At 42.2% G+C, this 27,884-nt stretch overlaps 2 non-coding genes across 2 annotated transcripts; both read left to right on the forward strand.

Annotated features, from left to right (window-relative positions):
* The first annotated feature begins 6,376 nt into the window (after positions 1–6,376).
* Positions 6,377–6,484, forward strand: LOC130952546 (small nucleolar RNA R71). Its single transcript, XR_009074725.1, has one exon. It is a non-coding gene; the product is annotated as a small nucleolar RNA R71 (small nucleolar RNA).
* A 7,554-nt stretch (positions 6,485–14,038) lies between these two features.
* LOC130953804 (small nucleolar RNA R71) lies at positions 14,039–14,146 on the forward strand. The gene has a single exon (XR_009075965.1). It is a non-coding gene; the product is annotated as a small nucleolar RNA R71 (small nucleolar RNA).
* The last annotated feature ends 13,738 nt before the right edge of the window (positions 14,147–27,884 follow it).

Genomic DNA, 27,884 nt, shown 5'->3' on the forward strand with positions numbered 1-27,884 from the left:
ATATCTCTTCCTTGTCTTTGTTGCTCCTCCCTCATGATTCTTTGGTCTTCTCTAATTTCATGAAGGATGATTGGTGCGCGAAATTGTGAACAATACTTTTTCACAACTCTCATAATCCCCGGTCATGAACTCCAAAAACTTGGTAGCTCAATTCCATGGCATTACACAACTTCGCACAACTAACCAGCAAGTGCACTGGGTCGTCCAAGTAATAAACCTTACGCGAGTAAGGGTCGATCCCACGGAGATTGTTAGTATGAAGCAAGCTATGGTCATCTTGTAAATCTTAGTCAGGCAGACTCAAATGGATATGGTGATGAATGAAAATAACATAAAAGATAAAGATAGAGATACTTATGTAATTCATTGGTAGGAACTTCAGATAAGCGCATGAAGATGCCTTCCCTTCCGTCTCTCTGCTTTCCTACTGTCTTCATCCAATCCTTCTTATTCCTTTCCATGGCAAGCTTGTGTAGGGTTTCACCGTTGTCAATGGCTACCTCCCATCCTCTCAGTGAAAATGTTTGCAAATGCTCTGTCACAGCACACGAAATTCAGCTGTCGGTTCTCGGTCAGGCCGGAATAGAATCTATCGATTCTTTTGCGTCTGTCACTAACGCCCCGCATGCTAGGAGTTTGAAGCATGTCACTGTCATTCAATCATTGAATCCTACTCAGAATACCACAGACAAGGTTAGACCTTCCGGATTCTCTTGAATGCTGCCATCAATTCTCGCCTATACCACGAAGACTCTGATCTCACGGAATGGTTGGCTCGTTTGTCAGGCGAGCACTCGGTTGTCAGGCGATCAACCATGCATCGTGCAATCAGGAATCCAAGAGATATTCACTAGAGCCTTGGTTGCTTGTAGAACAAAAGTGGTTGTCAGTCACCTTGTTCATAAGTGAGAATGATGATGAGTGTCACGGATCATCACATTCATCAAGTTGAAGAACAAGTGATATCTTAGAACAAGAACAAGCGGAATTGAATGGAAGAACAATAGTAATTGCATTAATACTCGAGGTACAGCAGAGCTTCACACCTTAATCTATGGTGTGTAGAAACTCCACCGTTGAAAATACATAAGCATAAGGTCTAGGCATGGCCGAATGGCCAGCCTCCCAGTGATCTAAGATAGCATAAAACACGAAGATAGCTACCCCGATATCTCAATACAATAGTAAAAGGTCCTACTTATAGAAAACTAGTAGCCTAGGGTGTACAGAGATGAGTAAATGACATAAAAATCCACTTCCGGGCCCACTTGGTGTGTGCTTGGGCTGAGCAATGAAGCATTTTTGTGTAGAGACTCTTCTTGGAGTTAAACGCCAGTTTTTATGCCAGTTTGGGCGTTTAACTCCCATTTGGGTGCCAGTTCCAGCGTTTAACGCTGGGATTCCTGAGGGTGACTTTGAACGCCGGTTTGGGCCATCAAATCTTGGGCGAAGTATGGACTATCATATATTGCTGGAAAGCCCAGGATGTCTACTTTCCAACGCCGTTGAGAGCGCGCCAATTGGGCTTCTGTAGCTCCAGAAAATCCACTTCGAATGCAGGGAGGTCAGAATCCAACAGCATCTGCAGTCCTTTTCAGTCTCTGAATCAGATTTTTGCTCAGGTCCCTCAATTTCAGCCAGAAAATACCTGAAATCACAGAAAAACACACAAACTCATAGTAAAGTCCAGAAAAGTGATTTTTAACTAAAAACTAATAAAATATACTAAAAACTAACTAGATCATACCAAAAACATACTAAAAACAATGCCAAAAAGTGTATAAATTATCCGCTCATCACAACACCAAACTTAAATTGTTGCTTGTCCTCAAGCAACTAAAATCAAATAAGATAAAAGAAGAGAATGTGCAATGAATTCCAAAAACATCTATGAAGATCAGTATTAATTAGATGAGCGGGGCTTTTAGCTTTTTGCCTCTGAACAGTTTTGGCATCTCACTCTATCCTTTGCAACTCAGAATGATTGGCTTCTTTAGGAACTCAGAATCCAGATAGTGTTATTGATTCTCCTAGTTAAGTATGATGATTCTTGAACACAGCTACTTTATGAGTCTTGGCCGTGGCCCAAAGCACTCTGTCTTCCAGTATTACCACCGGATACATACATGCCACAGACACATAATTGGGTGAACCTTTTCAGATTGTGACTCAGCTTTGCTAAAGTCCCCAATTAGAGGTGTCCAGGGTTCTTAAGCACACTCTTTTTGCCTTGGATCACAACTTTATTCTTTCTTTTTCTTTCTTTTTCTCTTTCCCCCTTTTTTTTTGTTTTTTTTTTGTATTCACTGCTTTTTCTTGCTTCAAGAATCATTTTTATGATTTTTCAGATCCTCAGTAACATGTCTCCTTTTTCATCATTCTTTCAAGAGCCAACATTCATGAACCACAAATTCAAGATACATATGCACTGTTTAAGCATACATTCAGAGAACAAGAGTATTGCCACCACATCAAAATAATTAAACTATTATAAAATTCAAAATTCATGCAATTCTTTCTTTGTTTTTCAATTAAGCACATTTTTATTCAAGAAAGGTGATGGATTCATAGGACATTCATAACTTTAAGGCATAGACACTAAGACACTAATGATCACAAGACACAAACATGGATAAACATAAGCATAAAATTCGAAAAACAGAAGAATAAAGAACAAGGAAATCAAAGAACGGGTCCACCTTAGTGATGGCGGCTCTTTTTTCCTCTTGAAGATCCTATGGAGTGCTTGAGCTCCTCAATATCTCTTCCTTGTCTTTGTTGCTCCTCCCTCATGATTCTTTGGTCTTCTCTAATTTCATGAAGGATGATGGAGTGTTCTTGATGCTTCACCCTTAGTTGTCCCATGTTGGAACTCAACTCTCCTAGGGAGGTGTTTAGTTGCTCCCAATAGTTTTGTGGAGGAAAGTGCATCCCTTGAGGCATCTCAGGGATCTCATGATGAGTGGGGTCTCTTGTGTGCTCCATCCTTTTCTTAGTGATGGGCTTGTCTTCATCAATGGGGATGTCTCCCTCTATGTCAACTCCTACTGAATAACAGAGGTGACAAATGAGATGAGGAAAGGCTAACCTTGCCAAGGTAGAGGACTTGTCCGCCACCTTGTAGAGTTCTTGGGCTATAACCTCATGAACCTCTATTTCTTCTCCAATCATGATGCTATGGATCATGATAGCCCGGTCTATGGTAACTTCGGACCGGTTGCTAGTGGGAATGATTGAGCGTTGTATAAACTCTAACCATCCTCTAGCCACGGGCTTGAGGTCATGCCTTCTCAATTGAACCAGCTTTCCTCTTGAATCTCTCTTCCATTGGGCGCCCTCTTCACATATGACTGTGAGGACTTGGTCCAACCTTTGATCAAAGTTGACCCTTCTAGTGTAAGGATGTTCATCTCCTTGCGTCATAGGCAAGTTGAACGCCAACCTCACATTCTCCGGACTAAAATCCAAGTATTTCCCCCGAACCATAGTAAGATAATTCTTTGGATTTGGGTTCACACTTTGGTCATGGTTCTTGGTGATCCATGCATTGGCATAGAACTCTTGAACCATCAAGATTCCGACTTGTTGAATGGGGTTGGTAAGGACTTCCCAACCTCTTCTTCGGATCTCATGTCGGATCTCCGGATATTCACCCTTTTTGAGTGAAAAAGGGACCTCGGGGATCACCTTCTTCAAGGCCACAACTTCATAGAAGTGGTCTTGATGCACCCTTGAGATGAATCTCTCCATCTCCCATGACTCGGAGGTGGAAGCTTTTGCCTTCCCTTTCCTCTTTCTAGAGGTTTCTCCGGCCTTGGATGCCATAAATGGTTATGGAAAAACGAAAAAGCAACGCTTTTACCACACCAAACTTAAAATGTTTGCTCGTCCTCGAGCAAAAGAAGAAAGAAGAGAGTAGAAGAAGAAGAAATGAGGAGAAAGGGAATGGCTTTGTATTTGGCCAAGGGGAGAGATATGGTGTTTAAGGTGTGTGAAAATGAAGGAGTGAGGGAGGGTTTATATAGGAGAGAGGGAGAGGGATGTTCGGCCATTTGAGGGTGGGTTTGGGTGGGAAAGTGGTTTGAATTTGAATGGTGGGGTAGGTGGGGTTTTATGAAGGATGGATGTGAGTGGTGAAGAGAAAGAAGGGATTTGATAGGTGAGGGGTTTTTGGGGAAGAGGTGTTGAGGTGATTGGTGAAGAAGAGAGAGAGAGTGGTAGGGTATGTGGGGATCCTGTGGGGTCTACAGATCCTGAGGTGTCAAGGAAAAGTCATCCCTGCACCAAATGGCATGCAAAATCACGTTTTGTGCCTTTTCTGGCGTTAAACGCCGGGCTGGTGCCCATTCCTGGCGTTTAACGCCAGGTTCTTGCCCTTTTCTGGCGTTTAACGCCAGTCTGGTGCCCCTTTCTGGCGTTAAACGCCCAGAATGGTGCCAGACTGGGCGTTAAACACCCAACAGCTAACCTCACTGGCGTTTAAACGCCAGTAGGTGCGTCCTCCAGGGTGTGCTATTTTTCTTCCTGTTTTTCATTCTGTTTTTGCTTTTTTCATTAATTTTGTGACTTCTTATGATCATCAACCTACAAAAGACATCAAAAGAAAATAGTTAATTATAAAACATTGGGTTGCCTCCCAACAAGCGCTTCTTTAATGTCATTAGCTTGACAGAGGACTCTCATGGAGCCTCACAGATACTTAGAGCCATGTTGGGACCTCCCAACACCAAACTTAGAGTTTGAATGTGGGGGTTCAACACCAAACTTAGAGTTTGGTGTGGCCTCCCAACACCAAACTTAGAGTTTGACTGTGGGGGCTCTGTTTGGCTCTGCTTTGAAAGAAGCTCTTCATGCTTCTTCTCCATGGTGATAGAGGGATATCCTTGGGCCTTAAACACCAAGGATTCTTCATTCACTTGAATGCTCAACTCGCCTCTATCAACATCAATCACAGCCTTTGCTGTGGCTAGGAAGGGTCTGCCAAGGATGATGGTTTCATCCATGCACTTCCCAGTCTCTAGGACTATGAAATCAGTAGGGATGTAATGGTCTTCAACTTTAACCAGAACATCCTCTACAAGTCCATAGGCTTGTTTTCTTGAGTTGTCTGCCATCTCTAGTGAGATTTTTGCAGCTTGCACCTCAAAGATCCCTAGCTTCTCCATTACAGAGAGGGGCATGAGGTTTACACTTGACCCTAAGTCACACAAGGCCTTCTTGAAGGTCATGGTGCCTATAGTAGAAGGTATTGAAAACTTCCCAGGATCCTGCCTCTTTTGAGGCAGTTTCTGCCTAGACAAGTCATCCAGTTCTTTGGTGAGCAAAGGAGGTTCATTCTCCCAAGTCTCATTTCCAAATAACTTGTCATTTAGCTTCATGATTGCTCCAAGGTATTTAGCAACTTGCTCTTCAGTGACATACTCATCCTCTTCAGAGGAAGAATACTCATCAGAGCTCATGAATGGCAGAAGTAATTCCAATGGAACCTCTATGGTCTCATTTGAGCCTCAGATTCCCATGGTTCCTCATTGGGGAACTCATTGGAGGCCAGTGGACGTCCAGTGAGGCCTTCCTCAGTGGCGTTCACTGCCTCTTCTTCCTCCCAGAATTCGGCCATGTTAATGGCTTTGCACTCTCCTTTTAGATTTTCTTCAGTATTGCTTGGGAGAGTACTAGGAGGGAGTTCAGTGATTTTCTTGCTCAGCTGACCCACTTGTCCTTCCAAGTTTCTAATGGAGGACCTTGTTTCAGTCATGAAACTTTGAGTGGTTTTGATTAGATCAGAGACCATGGTTGCCAAGTCAGAGGTATTCTGCTTAGAACTCTCTGTCTGTTGCTGAGAAGATGATGGAAAAGGCTTGCCATTGGTAAACCTATTTCTTCCACCATTATTGTTGTTAAAACCTTGTTGAGGTCTTTCTTGATTCTTCCATGAGAAATTTGGGTGATTTCTCCATGAAGAATTATAAGTGTTTCCATAGGGTTCTCCTAGGTAATTCACCTCTTCCATTGAAGGGTTCTCAGGATCATAGGCTTCTTCTTTAGATGAAGCATCCTTAGTACTGCTTGGTGCACTTTGCATTCCAGACAGACTTTGAGAAATCAAATTGACTTGTTGAGTCAATATCTTGTTCTGAGCCAAAATGGCATTCAGAGTATCAATCTCAAGAACTCCTTTCTTCTGATTAGTCCCATTGTTCACAGGATTCCTTTCAAAAGTGTACATGAATTGGTTATTTGCAACCATTTCAATTAGCTCTTGAGCTTCTGTAGGCGTCTTCTTCAAATGAAGAGATCCTCCAGCAGAGCTATCCAAAGACATCTTGGATAGTTCAGAGAGACCATCATAGAAAATACCTATGATGCTCCATTCAGAAAGCATGTCAGAAGGACATTTTCTGATCAATTGTTTGTATCTTTCCCAAGCTTCATAGAGGGATTCTCCATCCTTATGTCTGAAGGTTTGGACTTCCACTCTAAGCTTACTCAATTTTTGAGGTGGAAAGAACTTTGCCAAGAAGGCATTGACTAGCTTTTCCCATGAGTCCAGGCTTTCTTTAGGTTGTGAGTCCAACCATGTCCTAGCTCTGTCTCTTACAGCAAAAGGGAATAGCATAAGTCTGTAGACCTCAGGGTCTACCCCATTAGTCTTGACAGTGTCACAGATTTGCAAGAATTCAGCTAAAAACTGATGAGGATCTTCCAATGGAAGTCCATGAAACTTGCAATTCTGTTGCATTAGAGAAACTAATTGAGGCTTAAGCTCAAAGTTGTTTGCTCCAATGGCAGGGATAGAGATGCTTCTCCCATAGAAGTCGGGAGTAGGTGCAGTAAAGTCACCCAGCACCTTCCTTGCATTGTTGGCATTGTTATTTTCGGCTGCCATGTGTTCTTCTTCTTTGAAGAATTCGGTCAGGTCCTCTACAGAGAGTTGTGCCTTAGCTTCTCTTAGCTTTCACTTCAAGGTCCTTTCAGGTTCAGGGTCAGCTTTAACAAGAATGCCTTTGTCTCTGCTCCTGCTCATATGAAAGAGAAGAGAACAAGAAAATGTAGAATCCTCTATGTCACAGTATAGAGATTCCTTTAGGTGTCAGAGGAAAAGAAAAGTAGAAGACAGAAGTAGAAAATTCGAACTTATCAAAGAAGATGGAGTTCGAATTTTGCATTAATAAATAGTGTTAGTCCATAAATAGAAGGATGTGAGAAGAGGGGAAGTAATTTTCGAAAATTAAGTAAAAGACTTTGAAAACATTTTGAAAAACACTAATTGATTTTCGAAAATAAGAGTGGGAAAGAAATCAAGTGATTTTTGAAAAAGATTTTGAAATTAGAAGTCAAAAAGATTTGATTGAAAACTATTTTGAAAAAGATGAGGTTAAGAAGATATGATTGGGTTTAAAAAAAATATGTGATTGAGAAGATATGATTTGAAAACAATTTTAAAAAGATTTGATTTTAAAAATTAATAACTTGGCTATCAAGAAAAGATATGATTCAAACATTAAACCTTTCTCAACAGAAAAGGCAACATACTTGAAATGTTCAATCAAATCATTAATTGTTAGCAAGTATCTTTGAAAAAGGAAAGAAATTGATTTTGAAAAAGATTTGATTGAAAAATTGATTTGAAAAAGATTTGATTTTGAAAAGATTCTGAAAACTTAAAAAAAATTTGAATTGAAAACAAAATCTTCCCCCTTTAGCCATCCTAGCGTTAAACGCCCAGAATGGTGCACATTCTGGCGTTTAACGCCCAAAACTATACCCTTTTGGGCGTTAAACGCCCAACCAGGCACCCTGGCTGGCGTTTAAATGCCAGTCTGTCCTTCTTCACTGGGCGTTTTGAACGCCCAGCTTTTTCTGTGCAATTCCTCTGCTGTATGTTCTGAATCTTCAATTCTCTGTATTATTGACTTGAAAAGACACAAATTAAAAATATTTTTGGATTTTTAATAATAAAGAATAATCAAAATGCAACTAAAATCAAATAACAATACATGCCAGACACCAAACTTAGTAGTTTGTATACTACTGACACTAATGAGAATGCATATGAGACACACAAAACACTTCAAGTCAATAGAATTCAAAGATCAGAGCACGGAAATCATCAAGAACATCTTGAAGATCACTAAGACACATGAATGAATGCATGCAATTGATACCAAACTTAAGATGAGACACTAGACTCAAACAAGAAATTTTTGGGTTTTATGATTTTTTTGATTTTTTTTTTGTGTTTTTCGAAAATTAAGTAGAAAAAGGTATCAAAATTCTTAATGAGAATTCCAGGAATCAGTGCAATGCTAGTCTAAGACTCCGGTCCAGGAATTAGACATGGCTTCACAGCCAGCCAAGCTTTCAAAGAAAGCTTCAGTTCAAAACACTAGACATGGCCAAAGGCCAGCCAAGCCTTAGCAGATCACTGCTCCAAAAGCAAGATTGATAAAAATCAACAAGCTCTTGTGATGATAAGTTGAAACCTCGGTCCAATGAGATTAGACATGGCTTCTCAGCCAGCCAGACTTCAACAAATCATCATGAAACTCTAGAATTCATCTTCAAGAATTTCGAAAAAAAAATACCTAATCTAAGCAACAAGATGAACCGTCAGTTGTCCAAACTGAACAATCCCTGGCAACGGCGCCAAAAACTTGGTGCTGTTGCCGGATTTTGGCACTGATGTTACCGGACAAAGAGCTTGCTCAAAACTTGAACAATCCCCGGCAACGGCGCCAAAAACTTGCTGCGCGAAATTGTGAACAATACTTTTTCACAACTCTCATAATCCCCGGTCATGAACTCCAAAAACTTGGTAGCTCAATTCCATGGCATTACACAACTTCGCACAACTAACCAGCAAGTGCACTGGGTCGTCCAAGTAATAAACCTTACGCGAGTAAGGGTCGATCCCACGGAGATTGTTAGTATGAAGCAAGCTATGGTCATCTTGTAAATCTTAGTCAGGCAGACTCAAATGGATATGGTGATGAACGAAAATAACATAAAAGATAAAGATAGAGATACTTATGTAATTCATTGGTAGGAACTTCAGATAAGCGCATGAAGATGCCTTCCCTTCCGTCTCTCTGCTTTCCTACTGTCTTCATCCAATCCTTCTTATTCCTTTCCATGGCAAGCTTGTGTAGGGTTTCACCGTTGTCAATGGCTACCTCCCATCCTCTCAGTGAAAACGTTTGCAAATGCTCTGTCACAGCACGCGGAATTCAGCTGTCGGTTCTCGGTCAGGCCGGAATAGAATCCATCGATTCTTTTGCGTCTGTCACTAACGCCCCGTCTGCTAGGAGTTTGAAGCACGTCACAGTCATTCAATCATTGAATCCTACTCAGAATACCACAGACAAGGTTAGACCTTCCGGATTCTCTTGAATGCTGCCATCAATTCTCGCCTATACCACGAAGACTCTGATCTCACGGAATGGTTGGCTCGTTTGTCAGGCGAGCACTCGGTTGTTAGGCGATCAACCATGCATCGTGCAATCAGGAATCCAAGAGAAATTCACTAGAGCCTTGGTTGCTTGTAGAACAAAAGTGGTTGTCAGTCACCTTGTTCATAAGTGAGAATGATGATGAGTGTCATGGATCATCACATTCATCAAGTTGAAGAACAAGTGATATCTTAGAACAAGAACAAGCGGAATTGAATGGAAGAACAATAGTAATTGCATTAATACTCGAGGTACAGCAGAGCTCCACACCTTAATCTATGGTGTGTAGAAACTCCACGTTGAAAATACATAAGCATAAGGTCTAGGCATGGCCGAATGGCCAGCCTCCCAGTGATCTAAGATAGCATAAAACACGAAGATAGCTACCCCGATATCTCAATACAATAGTAAAAGGTCCTACTTATAGAAAACTAGTAGCCTAGGGTGTACAGAGATGAGTAAATGACATAAAAATCCACTTCCGGGCCCACTTGGTATGTGCTTGGGCTGAGCAATGAAGCATTTTCGTGTAGAGACTCTTCTTGGAGTTAAATGCCAGCTTTTATGCCAGTTTGGGCGTTTAACTCCCATTTGGGTGCCAGTTCCAGCGTTTAACGCTGGGATTCCTGAGGGTGACTTTGAACGCCGGTTTGGGCCATCAAATCTTGGGCAAAGTATAGACTATCATATATTGCTGGAAAGCCCAAGATGTCTACTTTCCAAAGCCGTTGAGAGCGCGCCAATTGGGCTTCTGTAGCTCCAGAAAACCCACTTCGAGTGCAGGGAGGTCAGAATCCAACAGCATCTGCAGTCCTTTTCAGTCTCTGAATAAGATTTTTGCTCAGGTCCCTCAATTTCAGCCAGAAAATACCTGAAATCACAGAAAAACACACAAACTCATAGTAAAGTCCAGAAAAGTGATTTTTAACTAAAAACTAATAAAAATATACTAAAAACTAACTAGATCATACCAAAAACATACTAAAAACAATGCCAAAAAGTGTATAAAATATCCGCTCATCAATGATGGAGTGTTCTTGATGCTCCACCCTTAGTTGTCCCATGTTGGAACTCAACTCTCCTAGGGAGGTGTTTAGTTGCTCCCAATAGTTTTGTGGAGGAAAGTGCATCCCTTGAGGCATCTCAGGGATCTCATGATGAGTGGGGTCTCTTGTGTGCTCCATCCTTTTCTTAGTGATGAGCTTGTCTTCATCAATGGGGATGTCTCCCTCTATGTCAACTCCTACTGAATAACAGAGGTGACAAATGAGATGAGGAAAGGCTAACCTTGCCAAGGTAGAGGACTTGTCCGCCACCTTGTAGAGTTCTTGGGCTATAACCTCATGAACCTCTATTTCTTCTCCAATCATGATGCTATGGATCATGATAGCCCGGTCTATGGTAACTTCGGACCGGTTGCTAGTGGGAATGATTGAGCGTTGTATAAACTCTAACCATCCTCTAGCCACGGGCTTGAGGTCATGCCTTCTCAATTGAACCGGCTTTCCTCTTGAATCTCTCTTCCATTGGGGGCCCTCTTCACATATGACTGTGAGGACTTAGTCCAACCTTTGATCAAAGTTGACCCTTCTAGTGTAAGGATGTTCATCTCCTTGCGTCATAGGCAAGTTGAACGCCAACCTCACATTCTCCGGACTAAAATCCAAGTATTTCCCCCGAACCATAGTAAGATAATTCTTTGGATTTAGGTTCACACTTTGGTCATGGTTCTTGGTGATCCATGCATTGGCATAGAACTCTTGAACCATCAAGATTCCGACTTGTTGAATGGGGTTGGTAAGGACTTCCCAACCTCTTCTTCGGATCTCATGTCGGATCTCCGGATATTCACCCTTTTTGAGTGAAAAAGGGACCTCGGGGATCACCTTCTTCAAGGCCACAACTTCATAGAAGTGGTCTTGATGCACCCTTGAGATGAATCTCTCCATCTCCCATGACTCGGAGGTGGAAGATTTTGCCTTCCCTTTCCTCTTTCTAGAGGTTTCTCCGGCCTTGGATGCCATAAATGGTTATGGAAAAACGAAAAAGCAACGCTTTTACCACACCAAACTTAAAATGTTTGCTCGTCCTCGAGCAAAAGAAGAAAGAAGAGAGTAGAAGAAGAAGAAATGAGGAGAAAGGGAATGGCTTTGTATTTGGCCAAGGGGAGAGATATGGTGTTTAAGGTGTGTGAAAATGAAGGAGTGAAGGAGGGTTTATATAGGAGAGAGAGAGAGGGATGTTCGGCCATTTGAGGGTGGGTTTGGGTGGGAAAGTGGTTTGAATTTGAATGGTGGGGTAGGTGGGGTTTTATGAAGGATGGATGTGAGTGGTGAAGAGAAAGAAGGGATTTGATAGGTGAGGGGTTTTTGGGGAAGAGGTGTTGAGGTGATTGGTGAAGAAGAGAGAGAGAGTGGTAGGGTATGTGGGGATCCTGTGGGGTCCACAGATCCTGAGGTGTCAAGGAAAAGTCATCCCTGCACCAAATGACATGCAAAATCACGTTTTGTGCCTTTTCTGGCGTTAAACGCCGGGCTGGTGCCCATTCCTGGCGTTTAACGCCAGGTTCTTGCCCTTTTCTGGCGTTTAACGCCAGTCTGGTGCCCCTTTCTGGCGTTAAACGCCCAGAATGGTGCCAGACTGGGCGTTAAACGCCCAACAGCTAACCTCACTAGCGTTTAAACGCCAGTAGGTGCGTCCTCCAGGGTGTGCTGTTTTTCTTCCTGTTTTTCATTCTGTTTTTGCTTTTTTTTTTTCATTAATTTTGTGACTTCTTATGATCATCAACCTACAAAAGACATAAAATAACAAAAGAAAATAGTTAATTATAAAACATTGGGTTGCCTCCCAACAAGCGCTTCTTTAATGTCATTAGCTTGACAGAGGACTCTCATGGAGCCTCACAGATACTTAGAGCCATGTTGGGACCTCCCAACACCAAACTTAGAGTTTGAATGTGGGGGTTCAACACCAAACTTAGAGTTTGGTTGTGGCCTCCTAACACCAAACTTAGAGTTTGACTGTGGGGGCTCTGTTTGGCTCTGCTTTGAAAGAAGCTCTTCATGCTTCTTCTCCATGGTGATAGAGGGATATCCTTGGGCCTTAAACACCAAGGATTCTTCATTCACTTGAATGCTCAACTCGCCTCTATCAACATCAATCACAGCCTTTGCTGTGGCTAGGAAGGGTCTGCCAAGGATGATGGTTTCATCCATGCACTTCCCAGTCTCTAGGACTATGAAATCAGTAGGGATGTAATGGTCTTCAACTTTAACCAGAACATCCTCTACAAGTCCATAGGCTTGTTTTATTGAGTTGTTTGCCATCTCTAGTGAGATTTTTGCAGCTTGCACCTCAAAGATCCCTAGCTTCTCCATTACAGAGAGGGGCATGAGGTTTACACTTGACCCTAAGTCACACAAGGCCTTCTTGAAGGTCATGGTGCCTATAGTACAAGGTATTGAAAACTTCCCAGGATCCTGCCTCTTTTGAGGCAGTTTCTGCCTAGACAAGTCATCCAGTTCTTTGGTGAGCAAAGGAGGTTCATTCTCCCAAGTCTCATTTCCAAATAACTTGTCATTTAGCTTCATGATTGCTCCAAGGTATTTAGCAACTTGCTCTTCAGTGACATACTCATCCTCTTCAGAGGAAGAATACTCATCAGAGCTCATGAATGGCAGAAGTAATTCCAATGGAACCTCTATGGTCTCATTTTGAGCCTCAGATTCCCATGGTTCCTCATTGGGGAACTCATTGGAGGCCAGTGGACGTCCAGTGAGGCCTTCCTCAGTGGCGTTCACTGCCTCTTCTTCCTCCCAGAATTCGGCCATGTTAATGGCTTTGCACTCTCCTTTTGGATTTTCTTCAGTATTGCTTGGGAGAGTACTAGGAGGGAGTTCAGTGATTTTCTTGCTCAGCTGACCCACTTGTCCTTCCAAGTTTCTAATGGAGGACCTTGTTTCAGTCATGAAACTTTGAGTGGTTTTGATTAGATCAGAGACCATGGTTGCTAAGTCAGAGGTATTCTGCTTAGAACTCTCTGTCTGTTGTGGAGAAGATGATGGAAAAGGCTTGCTATTGCTAAACCTATTTCTTCCACCATTATTGTTGTTGAAACCTTGTTGAGGTCTCTGTTGATCCTTCCATGAGAAATTTGGGTAATTTCTCCATGAAGAATTATAGGTGTTTCCATAGGGTTCTCCTAGGTAATTCACCTCTTCCATTGAAGGGTTCTCAGGATCATAGGCTTCTTCCTCAGATGAAGCTTCCTTAGTACTGCTTGGTGCATTTTGCATTCCAGACAGGCTTTGAGAAATCAAATTGACTTGTTGAGTCAATATCTTGTTCTGAGCCAGAATGGCATTCAGAGCATCAATCTCAAGAACTCCTTTCTTCTGATTAGTCCCTTTGTTCACAGGATTCCTTTCAGAAGTGTACATGAATTGGTTATTTGCAACCATTTCAATTAGCTCTTGAGCTTCTGTAGGCGTCTTCTTCAAATGAAGAGATCCTCCAGCAGAGCTATCCAAAGACATCTTGGATAGTTCAGAGAGACCATCATAGAAAATACCTATGATGCTCCATTCAGAAAGCATGTCAGAAGGACATTTTCTGATCAATTGTTTGTATCTTTCCCAAGCTTCATAGAGGGATTCTCCATCCTTCTGTCTGAAGGTTTGGACTTCCACTCTAAGCTTACTCAATTTTTGAGGTGGAAAGAACTTTGCCAAGAAGGCATTGACTAGCTTTTCCCATGAGTCCAGGCTTTCTTTAGGTTGTGAGTCCAACCATGTCCTAGCTCTGTCTCTTACAGCAAAAGAGAATAGCATAAGTCTGTAGACCTCAGGGTCTACCCCATTAGTCTTGACAGTGTCACAGATTTGCAAGAATTCAGCTAAAAACTGACGGGGATCTTCCAATGGAAGTCCATGAAACTTGCAATTCTGTTGCATTAGAGAAACTAATTGAGGCTTAAGCTCAAAGTTGTTTGCTCCAATGGCAGGGATAGAGATGCTTCTCCCAGAGAAGTCGGGAGTAGGTGCAGTAAAGTCACCCACCACCTTCCTTGCATTGTTGGCATTGTTGTTTTCGGCTGCCATGTGTTCTTCTTCTTTGAAGAATTCGGTCAGGTCCTCTACAGAGAGTTGTGCCTTAGCTTCTCTTAGCTTTCGCTTCAAGGTCCTTTCAGGTTCAGGGTCAGCTTTAACAAGAATGCCTTTGTCTCTGCTCCTGCTCATATGAAAGAGAAGAGAACAAGAAAATGTAGAATCCTCTATGTCACAGTATAGAGATTCCTTTAGGTGTCAGAGGAAAAGAAAAGTAGAAGACAGAAGTAGAAAATTCGAACTTATCAAAGAAGATGGAGTTCGAATTTTGCATTAAGGAATAGTGTTAGTCCATAAATAGAAGGATGTGAGAAGAGGGGAAGTAATTTTCGAAAATTAAGTGAAAGATTTTGAAAACATTTTTGAAAAACATTACTTAATTTTCGAAAATGAAAGTGGGAGAGAAATAAAATGATTTTTGAAAAAGATTTTGAAATTAGAAATCAAAAAGATTTGATTGAAAACTATTTTGAAAAAGATGTGGTTAAGAAGATATGATTGGTTTTTTTTTTTTTTAAAAATGTGATTGAGAAAATATGATTTGAAAACAATTTTAAAAAGATTTGATTTTAAAAATTAATAACTTGGCTATCAAGAAAAGATATGATTCAAACATTAAACCTTTCTCAACAGAAAAGGCAACATACTTGAAATGTTCAATCAAATCATTAATTGTTACCAAGTATCTTTGAAAACAACAACAACAAACAACAACAAAGCCTTGTCCCACTAAGTGGGGTCGGCTACATGAATCAAACGACGCCATTGTGCTCTGTCATGTATCATGTCTACAGAGAGACCGTTTACATGTAGATCTCGTTTGACCACCTCACGGATGGTCTTCTTAGGTCTTCCTCTGCCTTTCGCTCTTTGTCCATCTTCCATCTCATCCACCCTCCTGACTGGATGTTCTATCGGTCTTCTTCCCACATGTCCAAACCACCTGAGACGCGATTCAACCATCTTTTCCACAATGGGTGCTACTCCAACTCTCTCCCTTATATCTTCATTCCTTATTTTATCCAATCGCGTATGACCACTCATCCATCTCAACATCTTCATCTCTGCCACACTCAGCTTATGTTCGTACTCCCCTTTAGCCGCCCAACACTCCGTACCATACAGCATAGCCGGTCTTATAGCGGTGCGATAGAATTTACCTTTAAGTTTTAAGGCACTTTTTTGTCGCATATAAACCAGATGCACTCTGCCATTTTGACCAACCTGCTTGGATCCTATGATTTACATCCTGTTCAATCTCTCCATTATCCTGTATGATGCACCCAAGATACTTAAAACTTTTAACTTTTCGTAGGATGTTTTCTCCAATCTTCACCTCTATATTGGAGTTTTCCCTTCTCAGACTGAATTTACATTCCATATATTCCGTCTTGTTACGACTTATGCGCAGACCATACACTTCTAGAGCTTCTCTCCATAACTCCAACTTCTTATTTAGGTCTTCCCTTGACTCTCCCATAAGGACGATATCATCGGCAAAAAGCATGCACCATGGCACAAGCTCTTGGATGTGCTCTGTGAGTACTTCCAAGACTAATGTGAAAAGGTATGGACTTAAGGATGATCCCTGGTGTAATCCTATACCAATAGGGAATTCCTCTGTCACACCACCTTGAGTCTTCACACTAGTTGTGGCCCCATCATACATGTCTTTGATTGCCCGAATATATGCGATCCTTACTCTCCTCTTTTCTAAAACCTTCCATAAGACCTCCCTTGGTACCCTATCATACGCTTTTTCCAAATCAATAAACACCATGTGCAGATCCCTTTTATTACTACGATACCTCTCCATCATCCTTCTTAATAGGTATATCGCTTCAGTGGTAGATCTGCCTGGCATAAATCCAAATTGGTTCTCTGTTACTTGTGTCTCTTTTCTCAACCTCCGTTCTATCACCCTTTCCCATAACTTCATAGTATGACTCATAAGCTTAATCCCTCTATAGTTTCCGCAACTTTGTATATCCCCCTTATTCTTGTAGATAGGTACCAAGGTGCTCTTTCTCCACTCATCAAGCATCTTCTTTGACCTTAAAATCTCATTAAAAAGCTTGGTTAACCAGTTGATGCCTTTTCCTCCAAGAAATTGATTTTGAAAAAGATTTTATTGAAAAATTGATTTGAAAAAGATTTGATTTTGAAAAGATTCTGAAAACTTAAAAAAAATTTGAATTGAAAACAAAATCTTCCCCCTTTAGCCATCCTGGCGTTAAACGCCCAGAATGGTGCACATTCTGGCGTTTAACGCCCAAAACTATACCCTTTTGGGCGTTAAACGCCCAACCAGGCACCCTGGCTGGCGTTTAAACGCCAGTCTGTCCTTCTTCACTGGACGTTTTGAACGCCTAGCTTTTTCTGTGCAATTCCTCTGCTGTATATTCTGAATCTTCAATTCTCTGTATTATTGACTTGAAAAGACACAAATTAAAAATATTTTTGGATTTTTAATAATAAAGAATAATCAAAATGCAACTAAAATCAAATAACAATACATGCCAGACACCAAACTTAGTAGTTTGTATACTACTGACACTAATGAGAATGCATATGAGACACACAAAACACTTCAAGTCAATAGAATTCAAAGATCAGAGCACGGAAATCATCAAGAACATCTTGAAGATCACTAAGACACATGAATGAATGCATGCAATTGACACCAAACTTAAGATGAGACACTAGACTCAAACAAGAAATTTTTGGGTTTTATGATTTTTTTTGATTTTTTTTTGTGTTTTTCGAAAATTAAGTGGAAAAAGGTATCAAAATTCTTAATGAGAATTCCAGGAATCAGTGCAATGCTAGTCTAAGACTCCGGTCCAGGAATTAGACATGGCTTCACAGCCAGCCAAGCTTTCAAAGAAAGCTTCGGTCCAAAACACTAGACATGGCCAAAGGCCAGCCAAGCTTTAGCAGATCACTGCTCCAAAAGCAAGATTGATAAAAATCAACAAGCTCTTGTGATGATAAGTTGAAACCTCGGTCCAATGAGATTAGACATGGCTTCTCAGCCAGCCAGACTTCAACAAATCATCATGAAACTCTAGAATTCATCTTCAAGAATTTTGAAAAAAAATACCTAATCTAAGCAACAAGATGAACCGTCAGTTGTCCAAACTGAACAATCCCCGGCAACGGCGCCAAAAACTTGGTGCTGTTGCCGGATTTTGGCACTGATGTTACCGGACAAAGAGCTTGCTCAAAACTTGAACAATCCCCGGCAACGGCGCCAAAAACTTGGTGCGCGAAATTGTGAACAATACTTTTTCACAACTCTCATAATCCCCGGTCATGAACTCCAAAAACTTGGTAGCTCAATTCCATGGCATTACACAACTTCGCACAACTAACCAGCAAGTGCACTGGGTTGTCCAAGTAATACCTTACGTGAGTAAGGGTCGATCCCACGGAGATTGTTAGTATGAAGCAAGCTATGGTCATCTTGTAAATCTTAGTCAGGCAGACTCAAATGGATATGGTGATGAACGAAAATAACATAAAAGATAAAGATAGAGATACTTATGTAATTCATTGGTAGGAACTTCAGATAAGCGCATGAAGATGCCTTTCCTTCCGTCTCTCTGCTTTCCTACTGTCTTCATCCAATCCTTCTTATTCCTTTCCATGGCAAGCTCGTGTAGGGTTTCACCGTTGTCAATGGCTACCTCCCATCCTCTCAGTGAAAACGTTTGCAAATGCTCTGTCACAGCACGCGGAATTCAGCTGTCAGTTCTCGGTCAGGCCGGAATAGAATCCATCGATTCTTTTGCGTCTGTCACTAACGCCCCGCCTGCTAGGAGTTTGAAGCACGTCACAGTCATTCAATCATTGAATCCTACTCAGAATACCACAGACAAGGTTAGACCTTCCGGATTCTCTTGAATGCTGCCATCAGTTCTCGCCTATACCACGAAGACTCTGATCTCACGGAATTGTTGGCTCGTTTGTCAGGCGAGCACTTGGTTGTCAGGCGATCAACCATGCATCGTGCAATCAGGAATCCAAGAGATATTCACTAGAGCCGTGGTTGCTTGTAGAACAAAAGTGGTTGTCAGTCACCTTGTTCATAAGTGAGAATGATGATGAGTGTCACGGATCATCACATTCATCAAGTTGAATAACAAGTGATATCTTAGAACAAGAACAAGCGGAATTGAATGGAAGAACAATAGTAATTGCATTAATACTCAAGGTACAGCAGAGCTCCACACCTTAATCTATGGTGTGTAGAAACTCCACCGTTGAAAATACATAAGCATAAGGTCTAGGCATGGCCGAATGGCCAGCCTCCCAATGATCTAAGATAGCATAAAACACGAAGATAGCTACCCCGATATCTCAATACAATAGTAAAAGATCCTACTTATAGAAAACTAGTAGCCTAGGGTGTACAGAGATGAGTAAATGACATAAAAATCCACTTCCGGGCCCACTTGGTGTGTGCTTGGGCTGAGCAATGAAGCATTTTCGTGTAGAGACTCTTCTTGGAGTTAAACGCCAGCTTTTATGCCAGTTTGGGCGTTTAACTCCCATTTGGGTGCCAGTTCCAGCGTTTAACGCTGGGATTCCTGAGGGTGACTTTGAACGCCGGTTTGGGCCATCAAATCTTGAGCAAAGTATGGACTATCATATATTGCTGGAAAGCCCAGGATGTCTACTTTCCAACGCCGTTGAGAACGCGCCAATTGGGCTTCTGTAGCTCCAGAAAATCCACTTCGAGTGCAGGGAGGTCAGAATCCAACAGCATCTGCAGTCCTTTTCAGTCTCTGAATCAGATTTTTGCTCAGGTCCCTCAATTTCAGCCAGAAAATACCTAAAATCATAGAAAAACACACAAACTCATAGTAAAGTCCAGAAAAGTGATTTTTAACTAAAAATTAATAAAAATATACTAAAAACTAACTAGATCATACCAAAAATATACTAAAACAATGCCAAAAAGTGTATAAATTATCCGCTCATCACTTACCTCAAGATTGATTATATGGGTTTTGTAGAGCTCTCCGCGGTGAACGCGTGGCCGCAAACGGGGCGGCAATCGGAGCTCTAGATCAAAAGTTATGATGGTTTGAAGATCAACCAAGGGAGAGAACTTGAGAGAGTGTTCTTCCTCCCTTTCTCTCTAATTTCAGCTTGTGTGTGTAACAAATGAGGAGAGAGAGTGCTGAAAACTAGGGTTTTGGTTAAGTTATGTTGGGCCAAGGGCCCACTTTGGGTCCGGTTGGCCCGGTTTGGCCCGTTCGGTCCAATCTTGGTCCGAATTCTATAAAATTGGTACCAAAATTCTCGTCTCAGTCTCCTCTATCACATTTAGCCATAAAAATCACATTTTAGGCTTTCTAGAATAAATTCTCATTTATGGGTTAATTAGCCGTTAATTAACCGGGTTTTACATTCTACCCACCTAATTGGGAATTTTGCCCACAAAATTCAAATGCAATTACCTGAGAATAAATGCGGATAATCCGTTCGCATCTCCGACTCAAGTTCCCAAGTGTGTTCCTCAACACCGCCTCGACTCCATGCCACTTTGACTAATGAAACATCTTTTCCACGCAACCGTTTAATACTAGTATCATCAATTCTGACTGGAGCCACTGGAAGCGTCAAATCTTCCCTTAATTGAACCGATTCGGGTTCCAACACGTGGCTAGCATCAGGGGTGTACTTCCGAAGCTGCGACACGTGAAACACGTCGTGCAGGTTCGAAAGATGAGGTGGTAGAGCCATCCGATACGCCACCGGTCCAATCCTCTCCAGGATTTGAAATGGACCAATGTATCGAGGATTCAACTTCTTTGCTTTAATCGCCCTACCTACTCCTGTAGTCGGAGTAACCTTAAGGAAACATGGTCTCCTTCCTCAAATTCTAAGGGCTTTCGCCTTTGATCGGCGTAACTCTTTTGACGACTCTGTGCCGTAAGCATCCTATCACGGATTTTCTTGACTTGTTCAGTAGTCTCCGCTATCATTTCCGGCCCCAACAAGCTTTTCTCTCCAGCTTCATACCAACATAGCGGAGATTGACATTTTCTCCCATACAAGGCCTCATACGGAGCCATTCCGATGCTCGCATGATAACTATTATTGTATGCAAACTCCACCAATGGCATATACCGATCCCAACTCGCCGGTTGGTCCAAAACACAAGCTCTCAACATATCCTCTAGTGTTTGGATTGTCCTCTCAGATTGACCATCTGTTTGAGGATGGTAAGCCGTGCTCAAGCTTAATCGGGTTCCAAAAGCTTTCTGAAATGCACCCCAAAACTTTGAAGTAAAACGAGGATCTCTATCAGAGATTATTGTAGCAGGTACACCATGAAGTCTCACAATCTCCTTTATGTATAACGGTGCTAGCTCCTCAAGGGTGTAAGTCATACGAATGGGCAAAAAGTGAGCTGACTTCGTCAATCGGTCCACAATCACCCAGATAGCATCAAAGCCAGCCCTAGTCCTTGGCAATCCTGACACAAAGTCCATTGCAATACTTTCCCACTTCCATTGTGGAATCTCTAAAGGTTGCAACATCCCGGAAGGTCTTTGATGTTCAATCTTTACCTTTTGACAAGTTAAGCACTTTGAAACATACTCCGCCACATCATTCTTCATACCCGGCCACCAAAACATCACCTTTAAATCATGGTACATCTTAGTACTGCCCGGGTGAATGGAGAATCCGCTTTTGTGTGCCTCCTTTAAGATATCTTGCCTCAAAGTGCCAACATCCGGCACAATGATCCTACCCTTGAATCTCCATAACCCATCTTTTTCTTCCGACACTCTCCACTGTTTTCCTTGCTCAATGGCCGGTAACACTTTCCATAACGCTTCATCATTTTGATGAGCCTTCAGGAGTTCGGACTTAAAGTCACTTGAGATTTCTAATCGGCTCAAACACAAGGTTCCGGATACTTCTTGAGTACCAATTTTCAGACTCTCGAATCCCTTGAGCAACTTCTTCTCTTGGAGCATCATCCAAGCTGCACATAACGACTTCCGACTTAATGCATCCGCCACTACATTCGCCTTTCCCGGATGGTAATGCAATTCAAAGTCGTAGTCCTTCAACAATTCCATCCACCTTCTCTGCCTCATATTAAGCTCTTTCTGATCAAAGATGTACTTCAAGCTCTTATGATTAGAGAAAACTTGGAACTTAACCCCATAGAGATAATGCCTCCACACCTTCAAGGCAAACACAACCGCAGCGAGTTCCAAATCGTGTGTAGGATAATTAACTTCATGAGGTCTCAACTGTCGTGAGGCATACGCCACCACATTATGATGCTGCATCAGCACGCACCCTAGACCCTTTAATGAGGCATCACAATACACCTCAAAAGGCTCGTTCGGCTCGGGTAACACTAACACAGGTGCAGTGGTCAACCTTTTCTTCAATGTCTGAAAGCTCTCCTCGCATTCAGGAGTCCAAACAAACGGAGTGTCTTTTCGGGTTAACTTCATCATTGGTAACGCTATCTGTGAAAAGCCCTTGATAAACCTTCTGTAATAGCCAGCTAAACCCAGAAAACTCCTTATCTCTGTTACGGTGGTTGGTTGCTTCCAATCCATCACAGCCTCCACCTTAGTTGGATCTACGGCTATTCCCTTCTTACTCACCACATGCCCCAAAAACTTCACCTCACTCTTCCAAAATTCACACTTAGACAGTTTTGCATAAAGTTTCTTCTCCTTTAGAATCTGCAACACGGTCCTCAAGTGTTCCGCATGCTCTTCTTCAGTCTTGGAATAAATCAGTATGTCATCAATGAAGACAACAACGAATTTATCCAGAAACGGACGGAAGACTCTATTCATGTAATCCATGAATACCGCAGGAGCGTTCGTCAACCCAAAGGACATCACAGTGTACTCGTAATGACCATAACGAGTTCTGAAAGCGGTCTTAGGGATATCCTCACCCCTCACCCTTATCTGGTGATAACCGGATCGCAAATCAATCTTAGAGAAAACTCCAGCTCCTTGTAACTGATCCATGAGATCATCAATTCTCGGCAATGGGTACTTATTCTTTATTGTAACCTTGTTCAACTGCCTGTAATCCACACAGAGCCGCATACTCCCATCTTTCTTCTTCACCAGTAACACTGGAGCACCCCATGGAGAGACACTTGGCCGTATAAAATTCTTTCCCAACAAATCCTCTAACTGAGACTTTAACTCGTTCATCTCTAACGGTGACATCCTATAAGGAGCACTTGAGATTGGTCCCGCCCCGGGCACCAACTCAATAGCAAACTCAACCTCTCGGTTAGGTGGAAACTCATCAATATCATCGGGAAACACTTCCGGAAACTCACACACAACCGGAATCTGCTCCAACCTTTGATCATCACCCGAAACGCCTGCGGTTAACAACATGATACCCTGACATTCGATGCCAGAACAGTTCACCATAATCGAGTTCAAGTAATAATTATTCACCACGACCGGCCCTTCTGTATCTTCCGGCATAAAGTACACCGACTTTGTAGAACAATCAAGCAGAACATGGTTCTTAGATAACCAGTCCAATCCCAAGATAAGATCAAGACCGACCATCGGCAAGCAGACTAAATTATGAACAAAATCACGCTGCTTGAACCTAAAGGAAACTTCCGGGCATCCTAGCCTAGTTACCGTGGCTTCATGGGTAGCATTGTACACCCTTAGATCATAACCTAAAGTTACAATCTTCAACCCTAACTCATGGGCTTTCTCAAATGCAATGAATGAATGTGATGCTCCCGAATCAAATAAAGCATTTAAAGTTTGACCAGCTAATTCACAGTTACCTCGAATGAGTGTCTCAGATCCCTCAGCTCCTACAGCTGAAGTGGTGAACACCCGTCCAGTCTGTTGTGCCTTCCCAGCACCTTGTTTCTGCTTTTCCGGGCAGCTTGCGATCTTATGCCCTGCTTTTCCACAATTGTAGCACAAGCCCCATCCGGCCTTGCATGGTGCTCCCGGATGGTGACTCCCACACCTAGAACAAGCTTGATCATTCTGAGGCTGCTTCCCAAACTTCTTTCCTTGGGAGTTGTTGTTGTTGGGCCTCCTGAAAGAGCCTCCCCGCTTGAAAGATGGACCTCTAGGTGCAAAGCTCTTCCCTCGGTTCTGTGGGAATGAACCTTTGTGACTCCCTTTCTCAGCGGTTGCCCTTTTCACACACTCCTCAGCAACCCTACACTTGTTCACTAATTCGGAGAAAGTCCTAATCTCCATTGGTCCCACTGAACTGAAGATATCACTCCGGAGTCCTCCTTCATACTTAACACACTTCCATTCCTCATATTCCACCGGAGTCCCTTGGCACATACGAGAGAACCTGAACAGCTCCTCAAACTTGTCAGTATACTCTGATATGGACATAGTACCCTGCTTCAGTTGTAACAATTCAAGTTCCTTAGCCGTCCTAGCAGAAGTCTGAAAGTACTTCTTATAGAACTCTTCTTGAAAGACATTCCAGGTGATATAGTCATCACCCTGCTGCAGAAGACGTCGGATACCTTGCCACCAATGCGACGCTTCACCGGTGAGCATATAAGTGGCAAACTCGACACACTGTCCTTCAGGTACCACTTGTGCTTGTAATGCTCGCTCTATAGCCTGAAACCATGTATCAGCCTCAGTCGGGCTAGTAGTTCCCTTGAACTTAGGCGGATTAACCTTCAAAAAGTTTGCCAAGGTCATCGGACCCTGAACTCCACCTCCATCATTACCATGGTTGTTCATCTGTTGACCAAGAGCCTCAGCAATGGCTTGCATAGCAGCAACCATGTTCTCCAACGCAGCCATAAAGTTCACCGGGTTATTAGGGTTATTCTCCGGTGCACGAGCATTCGTACGACCTCTCGCACTACCTCTACCGCGTCCACGAGGCGCCATCTGGTTCCTATACACACCCAACAATCGATATTAAGTTGATCAGTCTCAATATCGGAAGTCTAGTGCTTCAAAGTCCCAAATGCATGCTCATGAACGTTTATGCCAATTATATCAAGCAGATATACTAATATCACATAACACACACACAGAGAATGCACAGAAGCATAGTCAGTCCATCCCTCAGGCTCTACAGGAACGAACTGCTCTGATACCATAATGTAACACCCTACCATACAGAGCCTTATGCTTAAGTCATAATTCAGAGATGGCAAGGTATTACGACCTCTAAAAAATAAAAATTTAGTACGTATAGTAGTATGAATCATTAATTATAACTAGGAGCCTTTGTAGAAAAAGGGGTAAACAAAAAAATCGCAACTCGAAAGCGCAACACTCCGATCGATAACGTAACGAACAAGGATAACCAACGCGAGATTATATATATACAAAGGAGTGTCAAAAACAGGAATATCAAGACTCAAGATCCGACTGCGAAGATAACCGGTCCGAGCATAGCAGTATATACATATGATGAAATAAGGAAAACCCCAAAGGAAACCCAAAGGGACACAAATACATAAAACCTATTCTCCAAAATCTCCCATAAGAGGAGTCATCACAGTTTGTATTATTTAATGGAGATAAGAGTATCTAAGCAAAACATATAAACCAAAACATAGTCCCCAAGAACAAGGAATCTTCGCAAATCTAGAAGTCTCCAGCATGCCTCAGCGGGAAACCTCACGTCCTGCATCTGAAAACCACAAAATCCGCATGGGTGAGAACCAGAGGTCCCCAGCATGGTAACAGCTTCCACATATATAATACATAATAATAGAGGAAAGCCAAAGGCAATCCTAGAACTTCCTCCAGATAATATCAAAGCTTATAAACAAGCTAAACCATATAAGGGCATCTGACTAAAGATTCTTCAGTCTAGCTAATACTTCCCTTTCCAATTCCTTCTCACCTCCCAACCACCAGCATGAGTATAATGTAACAAACACAGTTATATCAGACAAAGAATATACAAATAGGAGCAGTTAAGACATTTAGACAATTAGCAAGTAATATGCAGTCAAATAGGCAATCTCAAACAATTCACATAGTATGCATATGATGAATGCCTGTCCCTAGTGGCTGATGATATCATCTTGTCGGTTATAGAGCCAACCCGACAAGTCCTGGTCGCTAACCATTGGACTGTCCCTCTGTCGCGCATCCCCAACTCGAGTTATACTCGTTATAAACTTGATCATAAACATGATCTATATCCATCACCCTCACTGGTGAATATTTCGGGGGCGAGCTCATCCGGGTCTTTCACAGTGCCCGGCCACACTTACGACATAGGGTCAACAGAGTCTCGAGCCTCCACCTGGAGCACGTGGTGGCTAGCCAATGCTACTACCCAGGGAAACTCGTATCTCTGATAGTGGAAGTGCAATTCACAATTATCAATAATTCAGCATCAACATGCATGAATTCTCATCCATGGATCAACATCCATATCAGCCATCCGGCTCACGGTTCAGTCCAGAACCAGCCAATATTCATAGCATACACAGCTATTCCGGCTCACGGTTAAATCCATAACCAGCCAATATTCATAGCATACACAGCTATTCCGGCTCACGGTTAAATCCATAACCAGCCATTTCATTAACAATTACAGCCTTTCGGCCCATGGCATAACAAGCACTTCCACCACCATCCTCCGCATCTCACATAATCATCTTGATCCTCATTGATCATTCATTTTTCCCTTGCTTCACTCGCAAGTTACTTCATTCACTAGCCCCTTTTTAATAGCTAGGCATGCCATAAAGATTTAAGACATAAATGGTGAGATCGGAGGCTTAGAAGTATGAGATTTGGCTTTTAAAACTCAAAAATCAACTTTGGGATGAAAACAGGGCCACGCGTACGCGCACTCCACGCGCACGCGTGGATGGCCTCAAAAACTCATCGACGCGCAAGCGTCATGCACGCTAACGTGTGGATTACAACTTTGCCAATCGACGCGCACGCGTCAACCACGCGTACGCGCGGGTGTTCTCGTGCCCCAGGCACAACACTGGCACAGTTCTGGCATAACTCTCTGGAAAATGGCTGGGCATTGGGTGCAGCACAATCGGCGCGCCCGCGCACATCACGCGTACGCGTGGATGGCACTTCTCAGAAGATCGGCGCGTACGCGCCAGGTGCGCCCACGCGCAAGGAGTCATTCTGCTAAAAATTTTCTAAGTTAAAAGCTGCAGAATTTCACAGATTTACACCCCAATCTTCCAACGGACATAACTTCCTCATTTTAAATCGTTTTTCACCCATTCTTCAAAAGGTATGGACATCCCGGATCCAATTTCATTTCTAAACAAATTTGGTACAAAACGGAGATCCGTAGTCCAAGTTATGTCCCATCAAAGTATGCCCAAAAACCATATTTTCATACAAAACCATAATATGCCATTTTCAAAACAAACCATTTTCAACTCCTTTCAAAATCAATCAAAACATGCCAATTTCATCCCTTTTCTTTGGAATCAATCAAAATGTATCAAATTCAACATCAAGCCTCCTCAACTCACACATTGACACATTACCACAATTTACCAAAATCACTATCTCATCATTTTATCCCACTTCACCCAAGTGGCTCAAACTCAAACACATTGACATATCATATGCTATTCCTCATGCCAATTCTCAACAACACCAATTCCAATAAATCATTATTGTACACAATCAACATCATACTCACCATCAACATGGTTCAACCCACAATTCAACCATAACCAATCATCAAGCATATATCACAACATGCATATTTCTCATACATCATACCACCAAGGCATCAATAATCATCATCACATATATGACCACATCATATATCTCAATCATTCAACAACATCAACAATTCAATGCCTATCTTAGGGCCTCTAGCCTAAGTATTTCCTACCACATTACATATTAGATACAGGAAACCGAAACCATACCTTAGCCGATTTTCCCAAGCTCCACCGGAGCACTTCCAAACCAAATATCCACAAGCTCTCAAGGCCTCAATACCTCCAAGAACAGATTTTTCACCACCAAACCCTTTCCAAGCTTTTCAAAATCACCAATCAAGCTCCAATATCCACACATACACAACCTAAGCCACAACCATCATACCCATACACAACATCTCAAAACCCAAGCATCATAAAACAACAAAATACACTAGGGTTGAGAATCTTACCACACCCAAGGTCCAAGGAGACAAGATTAACCTTCTCCTTCAAGAGAGTTTGGTCCTATAACATCAAAGAACCCAAAATCTCAACATTTCACCCATGAAACTCGAAAATAAGGGCTGAGATTTCGAACAGCAACACGTGGCTTACCTCAAGATTGATTATATGGGTTTTATAGAG

This window comes from Arachis stenosperma, chromosome 9 (assembly GCF_014773155.1).
Source record: "Arachis stenosperma cultivar V10309 chromosome 9, arast.V10309.gnm1.PFL2, whole genome shotgun sequence".
Classification (NCBI taxonomy): Eukaryota; Viridiplantae; Streptophyta; class Magnoliopsida; order Fabales; family Fabaceae; genus Arachis; species Arachis stenosperma.